Consider the following 9,940-nt stretch of genomic DNA (forward strand, 5'->3'; position numbering starts at 1 on the left):
TTTCAACAAGACTATTCCTTATATCTTTGTTTGGTATTATGCAGAAAAAAGCGTTCAAATGTATTTCTCAGGTGTTATGTCTAAGCCTTCGTGACTTTTAAGCTCTTTTGTGATCGGTGGCTTTCTGTGCTTTATGAGTAATTAGTAACGATAAGATGTAAAATTGACATCTGTCAAGTTGGAAAATCGTGCCTAAGTGCTTGTTACAACTATCAAGACGAGCTGGCGCCAGGAGAGCCAACCGACAGACCATGTACAGTGGCATTCATCTTGGGTTTCTTAATATCTCCGTAAAATTTCGCCTAGTTGAAACAATTTAGAAGCAATTAGTACAAGGAATGTAATCATATATAAGTTTAATGCTGATGTGCGTTTGAAGAAAATACTTTGCCTAACATACGTAAATTTGTATCAAAATGATTTTTATATGGCGTGCGCCATGGTTTAAGTTTTATCTTGACGGAATAGATGCTTCATCTAATTTCATCAATTCATATAAAAGACGTTTGTAGAACAGATACTGTTCAGGCAATAATAAACCGCGATTTAAGAAAGCTGGATTTTTTTTTCAAAAAAGATGACGGATTCGTCCCGCATAGCGATTTAACCGAAACGAAATAACCACCGCACCTGAAGCGTCTGAATGTGCTAAGGCGGATTGAACACCTGTATCTGCAACTATTTTTGTTCATAACGCTATCTTTAAGCACGCTATCTGTAGGGCCCGACGCTCTTCATAAAATATCCGCTTTATCAGTGTAACTGTACTCGTCTTTATTGGTGCACACTTTGCCTGAAGGTAAAGTGCTCCAAAGATATCGTAGAATGTATAGAGCTCTTTTCTTTATTACATGTCTTACGAGTGGTTTTTCTACGCGTTTAGGCGACTATGGCGAGATTGGAGTTTTCAGTTAACGCCCTGTTGCACCACACCAAGACAAATTCTCAAGACGAGTTAACCCGAGAGACAGAGTAATGGCATTTCACACGAACACGGTGCAAAAAAAAATTAACATGCTTTATCTGAGTTATAACACACATAAGGGCGAAGAAGCAAAAAACAAAAATGACTCACCGCAATGTGGTTTTCTTGTTGTTTTTCTCGTTCTTCTAAGCCTTCGTGACTTGTAAGCTCTCTTGTGATCGGTGGCTTTCTGTGCTTCATGAGTAATTAGTAACGATAAGATGTAAAATTGACATCTGTCAAGTTGGAAAATTGTGCCTAAGTGCTTGTTACAACTATCGAGACGTGCTGGCGCCAGGAGAGCCAACCGACAGAGCATGTACAGTTGCATTAATCTTGGGTGGGTTTTTTAATAAAATCTCGCCTAGATGAAAGAAAGGCAAATTTTCCTTATCGTGTCAACCTCAACAATAGCATGAATGGCCAGAGGAAAATATAAATACTAACAATCAGTGTTCTTTTTCTAATTTTAAGGCTAATGCTATATGGAAATTAAATTTTGCGCTCAAAGTCAGCAAAATTAAAAAAAAAAAACTATGACAAAGACAATAAAGTAGGGATGACGAAACAATTGTTACCTGGGAAGGCAATTGCTTCAGTCAGAATGCGGCTTTGTTGGTATTTGAGTTTCAAGAATACAAACCCTAACCATCTAAAAGCACTTTGTAAATGACCAAAAACATTATTTATAACAAAATAAGTTCTAACTAATAATAATAAATTGGTTGTTTAAAGAAAGCACATTTGGGAAACTGTCAAGATGTCGGTCATAATAGAAACCACACTGAATTGTCGGTCACGAGAGATTTTGGTTTTCAGTGAAGTAGAGACAAAGCTCCAGTATACGGACCGGACACCCAAAGGAAGAAGAAAAAAGTGTCTGTAAATGGAGCAAGTCGCTTACGGGAATGATTGAAATAAACAAATCAATACCAACCCCTAAACCAACACGAATGAAGCTAACATTAACAGTCTCGCTGATGCAGTTTACAAACGTTTGTTAATGAGTTTGCTATGGAACTCATATTATCTGAGTGCAACATATTAAATACTAGCCGGATTATATTGTCTCACTAGGGTGGTGAGTTCGCTATGGAACTCATATTATCTGAGTGCACCATATTAACCACGTACCGGATTATTACATCTCACTAAATTAATGAGTTCCCTACGGAACGCACATTCTCTGAGTGTAGCGTATTAACCACGTGACCGATTATTATGTCTTACTAAGGTGGTGAGTTCCCTATGGAATTCATATTATCTGATTGTAGCATATTAACCACGTGCCCGATTATTATGTCTTACTAGGGTGGTGAGTTCCCTATGGAGCTCACATTCTCTGAGTGCAGCACATTAACCACGTGCGCGATTATTATGTCTTACTAGGGTGGTGAGTTCCCTATGGAACTCATATTATCTGAGTGCAGCATATTAACCATGTGCCGGATTATTATATCTTAATAGGGTGGTGAGTTCACTATGTAACTCATATTATCAGAGTGCAGCATATTAACCAATTGCCGGATTATTATGTCTTACTAGGGTGGTGAGTTCCCTATGGAACTCATATTATCTGAGTGTAGCATATTAACCACATGCCCGATTATTATATCTTAATAGGGTGGTGAGTTCACTATGTAATTCATATTATCAGAGTGCAGCATATTATCAGAGTGCAGCTGCGGAACTCGTACAATGATAAAGTAAATAGATTAGTTATACCCACTATTAATTTGTTGAAAGATATTTTTGATTCAAAATATTTAAAGGAGCTATGACAGCTATGACACGATGTTTAATGTATTTTTTTGATGCGCAACATTACTTTCAAATTGAAAAAAACTAAAAACAACCGTTTTCTTAGGAAGAAAAACTTCAGAGAAGTAAAAAAAGGAAAATACTGAAACTATGCTCTGATAGTTGCGATTGGGAAGGATAAGGACGGATTAGGAGCAGTGACAAACTTGCCGATAGCCGATACCAATACCCTATACCTAACTATGAGGACTGAAGGGGTTGTTCTAAAACGGAAGTGATGCTGGTGGTTGCAAGATAGTCCTGTCTGTAATTTTTTCGTCCTTTTTCTGAAGAGACTACCAATATGTTTTGCTATCCCCTCTTTTGATAATTATTGTACAGTTTGTAGTTGGGATTTTTAAATGTTATATGTTCACTTAAAATATTTGTTTCCTTTGTTTCAGTGGCATGCCTGTAAACTAACTGTCTCGTTGAGATATGAAGCTGAGTGCATGACCACTGTACACAATATTAATAACATTTACATTTTTCAAGACCAACAATTGCTCGTTTGTGTTCTGCATAGCAGTGGGCAAATAACACCAACGAACATTTCATCAGGGATATTCGCGAATGATAATGGTAGGTTTTTATTTTGTTCAAATTATAAAAGTTCCAATCCGATGAATTGCTCTCGCTTTCTCCAATTTTTCTATTGATCGCCATCTTCAGCACTCCCACTCCTTTGATGAATGTGATGATCGAACCGACTTATCCTTCAGTTGTCTTTCCACGTAATTCTATGTTGGTGGTCTACTTCTTCAAAACAAAACATGCACAAGCTGTATTTTCTACAGAATACCACTCTCGAGCTAGCGCTCTTTACAAGTACGTCACGTTACACATGAGTTTTTACGTATTTTTGCAGAGAAGTTGATTTAGCAATTGCCTCACTTCGATACGAATATCGTTCATCCTCCAAAGGTAAATAAGAGGGTTTAGGGAAGATGATAGGAAAGAAGACATGATGGCTATGTGGAAAACTACCTGTAAATCTAACGGATTGTACTTAAACAGTGAAAGTCCAACAAATGAGAGAAGGGGCAAAACACTTAAAAAAAGTAATGCTAAAATATACAGGATGGTAAACACTGATTTCTTGTACTTTGCCAAGTTGATCGCCGGTTGACCAAAATTTTGGGACGAATCATAACTTGCTGTTGATGGCGACGAATAATTTTGAAAACTTTAAAATAAGCAATCGGTGTGGCGATAAAGTAAAACAGTAAAATAATGAATGAAACCGATTGCGATACAACGTCCGTAATTTGCTTTAAGATGTGCACCAAACGAACTGCTACCATTGGTATTAAAAAGATCGATATGATAGTCACGACGAAACAGCTACGGCGCACGGTGAGCAGTGACCGACGAGTCATGTGCAGCCATCTTTCGATGGACATAAGTGTTACAAGTAATTAAGTTAAAGAATACAAGTAATTTGAACAGCCAGCGGCAATAACTATAACATAAGGCAGCAAGGATAGCTGGTCAGCTTTCATTTCCTTCGACAACTCCAAACAAATCAATCTGCCTGCAACATATATAGGCTGTGTGATGAGTCCTGTACAAAGATCAGTAAAAGCCAATCCGCCCAGGAGAATGTAAGAAGGTGTTCGGAGGGTCTGGTTCCTCCAAATTGCCGCTATGATCAAAGTATTACCCGATACTGTTATTGGTGACAAAATGGCGATGACGACTGAAGTTGAAAGAGTTATCGCGTGCAAAGTAAAGCTGTTGTTCCTAACGACACCTCCAAGGTAACAGAGATTTAAAGCATCATCTGCAGGAGAGATAGTCGAGTTACTAAGCATGTTGGCAAGATTCAGAGTGCAGCGATTAATGGCCTATATTTCCTTAATTGTGCTGTAGGATGAGTTTAGGTCTGTTTTCGTTGACACCCTCTTGCAAGCGGTTAAGCTTTTATGAACAGTGCTTGTTGATTCCAACTTTGAAAAACTTTGCAAGAGGTTCTGCAATTAATTTCTCCGCTGGGTGAATCCAATTAGTTCTGATAGTTTTTACAGGTATTCATATTAGCAGACGTGTGTCCAAAGAGTTTAGTTTTCTAAAGCCATGCATTGTAGCCCTCTTGAACAAAGAGCTTTTCATGCCAATACCACTTTAATTATAACTGTTTAAGAAAGTAAAGGAAATTAATTGCAAGGATATAGTTTCCTTCCCCTCTTTTTCAATTAAAAATCTCAGCAGTCGTTATTCTATGATTTCTAAGAAATTTATTTTTATCTTACAGGAAGGTGAAAACACCCCTTTTCTTCCTGTCAGTTTCACTTTCCTGCAGAGACATGTTTAAATCCCTATTAAAAGTGCCCGTGAGAGAATAATTTTCTATTTTAACTATTTCCATGGTTCACGTTTAATCGCACTTTAAATTTTGTTAAATATTTTTTTTACAATATTAATGTGCTTTATTTCGTAAATGAAATAACAAGATATTATAGGCAGGTAAGCTGTTCTTGCTTGTCACTTGTTGAAAGAGCTTTTCAAGAACCTTATCTAAAGATTTTCCTGATGTATTAAGATTCCTTTCAAATTAAAGGGGGCTGCTAATGATCAACGTGATAATCGGTTGAACCCTCCTTGATCTCTAGATGACTTCCATCAATTGTCATAAGTGGTTTCCTCAATAAAACATGCAACAGTTGTATTTTCTACAGGATGCCGCTCTTTGTACATGTACTTTACGTTACGAAAGTCATCAGCTAAATGCCTCTCTAGCTATCTTTGCAGAAAAGTTGATTCAGCAATTGCTTCACTCCGTTACGAATATCATTCATCCTCCAGAGGTAAATAAGAGGGTTAAGGGACGATGATAGGAAAGAAGAAATCATGGCTATAAGAAAAACTAACTGTAAATCAAATAGATTGTACTTAAATATTGCAAGTGCAACGAAACTGAGAAGGGGCAAAACACTTACAAAAAGTAAAACTAATACATACAGGATCGTAAACACGGATTTCTTGTACTTTGCCAAGTTGATCGCCGGTTGACCAAAATTTTGAGACGAGTCATTTACTTGCTGTTGATGGCGACGAATGATTTTGAAAACTTTAAAATAAGCAATTGGTGTGGTGATAATACAAAACAGTAGAATAATGAAGAAAACTGACTGCGAAACAAGGTCGAAAGTTGTATTTAAGATGTTCACCAAACGATTTGCAACCATTGGTATCAACAGGAACGATATTATTGACACGACAAAACAGCAACGGCGCACGGTGAGCAGTGATCGACGAGTCATGTGCAGCCATCTCTCGATGGACATAAGTGTTACAAGTAATAAAGTTAAAGAATTAAAGTAAGATGCACAGCCTGCGGCAATGGCTGCCACATAAGGCAAGACGAGAAGCTGGGTATCATTCGTTTCCTGCGATGGTTCCAAGCAAATCAATCTACTTGCAACATAAAAAGGCTGTGTGACGAGTCCTGTACAAAGATCAGTAAAAGCCAAACCGCACAGAATAATGTAGGAAGGTGTTCTGAGAGTCTGGTTCTTCCAAATGGCCGCCAAAACCAAAGCATTCCCCACCGCTGCCACCGGTGCTAAAATGGCGGTTATAACTGACGTTATAAGATCCATCGTGTACAAAGTAAAGCTGTTATCTCTAACGACATCTCCGATGTAACAAAACTTTAAAGCATCATAAGTAGGATAAATAGTCGAATTACTAGACATGTTGGCAAGACAGAAAGGGCCGGCGATGACGAATGCTATATATCCCGGCTTAGCTTCCCTGTAGCATGGAACTTTACCTGCTTTCGTTGCTAGTCTTGCAACAGATCAAGCTAGTTGATGGCAGCTTTGAAAAAGGTTCCGTAATATATTTCTCCACAGGGTATACCCAATAAGCTCTGATTGTTCTGATGGTAATTCATATAAACAGTCGGGTGCTTAAAAAGTTTAATTTTCGAAAGCTGCGCATTGTAGGCTCTTTCACAAAGATATATTCTTTCCAATACCAATTTAATTATTACTTTTTAGTAAAAGACAGCAAATTAATGACAAGGTATTACTTCTCTTTCTCCTAATTAAAATCTCAGCAGCTTTTGTATGATTTCTATGCAAAACATTTTCTTAAAGAATGTTTAAAACACCCATTCTTTTCCTGCTGTTTCAGCCTGTTCTCCTGCAGGGACATGTTAACACATTATTATACATGTACAGTGTAAGGACTGTTAGTGCCCGGGAAAGATTAATCTTTTGTCGTTACAGTTTGTATCTATATTGTATCTATATTGTATTGCACAAAGAGTTCCTCCATACAATTTAACGTCATGGGATAACTAGTAAGGCCAGTGACTAGCACCTGACTTTCCTTATAATGTTCGAATTAAACTGGAGTTCCATCTTTGACCAGAGAAATTGAATATATTTTCCACAGATTTCTGTATATAATCTGTTGTTTTCACAAAAGGTCATCCGTAGATATCCAGGCTTTCGAGTTTTCCTTATGCAAACTCCAATTTACATAATTTGTTATATTTTAAGACAATATGCCCTAGCTTATATTAAACAAACTACATCCAACTAAGATGTAATTAAAATAGCTAATGAGTTCCATTGATTTAAAAGCAAAATATCACACTGAGAATTATACTCAACAAAAAAACTTCAATTTCAAGTATGTCAGAATTTAGCAAAAATAATTCATAGATTCTGAAGGAAACGACAACAGCAAAACGGGGTCAACACAGTTTCTTATGATGGTAAATACGCGTGCACGTAACATGAATTAATTCCTGATCGGATATGCCGACGATACTTCTAATAGCCGATTCCCTCTATAGCGCGCGCCTGCAGGGAATCACGGTAGTTGTATTCATCAAACCATGCGCGAGACTCAGCAACGTGCATCGTTGCTGAGTCTTGCGCATGATTTGATGAATACAACTACCGTGATTCCCTGCAGGCGCGCGCTATAGAGGGAATCGGCTATTAAACTTGCGAAAATAGTTTCCAGTTTAAACTTTCACATGTTAAAACGTTCTTCGATCTTCAATTAGATTTTGAGGGAATTGTTACGTATATACCATGACACAAACTGAATAAATTAAAATCATGCATTTGAAAATTAAAATCAATATGCACATGCATTGGAGTATTAATTAGTGAAAATACTGCCAAAATCAGATATGTATCAGATATGCACGTTTCTAAGTTTCCGTGTTATTTCTCATTAAAGGGGCTACGTCACGAGGATTAAGCAGATTTTGGTCTAAACTTCTCTGAAATTAGTGGAAGCCATTTTAACCCATGGAAATCATTATCTTTGAACATCTTAAGGAAGATATAACCGTAATTTTCTGAGAAAAATCAAACCACGGCTATAAATATCGATTTTTTGGAGACGCGCAGAAATCATTTGAAAAATTAAGCCTTAACTTTTCAAATCACAATCCATTTCCATCCGAGCCATCCGTAGCTAAAGACGCTTGTTTACAGTTTCAATGCTCTCATACATGTATAGCAATTGTTAATAAAACTGGACCATTATTTTTAGGTTTCTTACGACACAAATATAAATTTGGCTGGTTAGAAATTTGGTAAAATCCATGACAAAGCCCCTTTAAAAACATATTCGTTGTACCATTTCGCTTAAATGTGATTTTTAACAGAACCAATACAGAATAAACGTTAATTGTTCTCTGGTAAACTAGGCTGCCGGGCTTCAAATTTATCAGTGAAATGAAATAGGTATGAAAGTGCAAAAATTGATTTAAATAAATAAATAAAAGAAATCCGTCGTTCCAAGCAATAGCCCGTCTTCGGTGGTAAATAACGTTGTCAAGGAAAACGCGTCAGAACTACCTTTAAAAAAAAACGTTCAGACTTTTGTTCTTATTATCAATGTTTAAATCTGTGAGTTTATTATTACGTCAGTGTTTTTATCAGTTTGCTAATGTCGCATAATTTCTTCTTATGATCCATTAGTAAAATTCCACTAACAGTAATGAAGTGGCCGATAGAAACTGTCAGCTTATTGGTTAATAATTTCTTCATTTCCTTTTTTAACGTCAATTAGTTCTAAGTTCTTATTAGTGACACGCTCGAAGCTGTGTCAAGCAACCGATCGAGTGTACCTGTTGTTCTGCACGATTCACTTAAGTTTCGTCTGTTTTTCCTTCGATTCTACAGATATATAATTATTTAAGCGGTTGTCGCAAGTTCTGCATTGTTTGCTCATTTGCGTGGCTGTATTTAAGCAGCTGCAGAAACTATTTGCCAGATCATATCGTCAAATGTGCGAGAGTTCACGCATCACGACAACACAGCGTTTAAAACCTTGGTTTGAGAATCTTTTGCTCTTGTCCCATTTTTTCTTTAGTGATCAATTGAACGTACTTTGGTAATTCGCAACTTAAGGTGGAATGGAAACTGATATTTAACTCTCATTTACGAATTTCTCTCTACACTTTCGTCTTTCAGTAATATCTTAAAAGATTAATTTACTATGATGATAAAGCATCATTTGTACTATATAATTGCATTCTGTTAGGATTACTGGTGCATTCAACTGACAGTTCCTACCATTTGATGCCGCTATGTTCGACAACGTGACGATTTCGTCCCCGCTTGCAAATGACTCGATGAGATTTTGCTCCTGGGCAACAGAAGATGTGACTACTGTTTCTTTTTATGAAGTAACTCTCACAACAACAATTGTCATCGCAATTTTTTCTCCGGTGGCAGTGATAGGAAATGCTTTGACTATGGCCGCAATTTGGAAGAACCCGTCCCTTAGAACTCCTTCCTACCTTCTCCTTTGCGGTTTGGCTTTCACTGATCTTTGCACAGGACTCGTCACTCTACCTTTTCATGTTACAGCCGAAATGATTTGTTTGGAGAATTCCCAGGCAGTCAAGAAACAGCTTATGCTCCTTCGCAGTTCGAGAGTTATTATGGAAGGCAGTGCATCGTACTTTTCCACTTTAAATCTAATACTTATCACACTTATGTCAATCGAAAGATGGCTGCACATGTCTCGTCGGTCATTGCTGACCGTGCGTCGTACTTTCATTGTCGTCATAATAGTGTCGCTTCTTGTGATACCATTTGCAGTATTCCGAATGTTACATTTCTTAAATGGAAATTCTGAAACCTTCTTCTACACTACAGGGCTTGTCATGTTGCTGGTTTGTCTTCCAACCACATC

At 37.3% G+C, this 9,940-nt stretch overlaps 1 protein-coding gene across 3 annotated transcripts in view; it reads right to left on the minus strand.

Annotated features, from left to right (window-relative positions):
• Positions 1 to 1,133, minus strand: part of LOC144629503 (uncharacterized) — a 317,369-nt gene extending 316,236 nt beyond the window's left edge. For 2 of the 3 annotated variants that reach the window (XM_078487735.1, XM_078487730.1), the window contains exon 1: positions 1,076 to 1,133. The gene's annotated coding sequence lies outside the window, so the exon portion shown is untranslated. The remainder of the gene's footprint in view (positions 1 to 1,075) is intronic. The other variant, XM_078487733.1, reaches the window with a different exon arrangement.
• Positions 1,134 to 9,940: the final 8,807 nt, after the last annotated feature.

The sequence above is a fragment of the Oculina patagonica genome, chromosome 11 (assembly GCF_052425735.1).
Source record: "Oculina patagonica isolate OP01 chromosome 11, crgOcupat, whole genome shotgun sequence".
Taxonomy (NCBI): Eukaryota; Metazoa; Cnidaria; class Anthozoa; order Scleractinia; family Oculinidae; genus Oculina; species Oculina patagonica.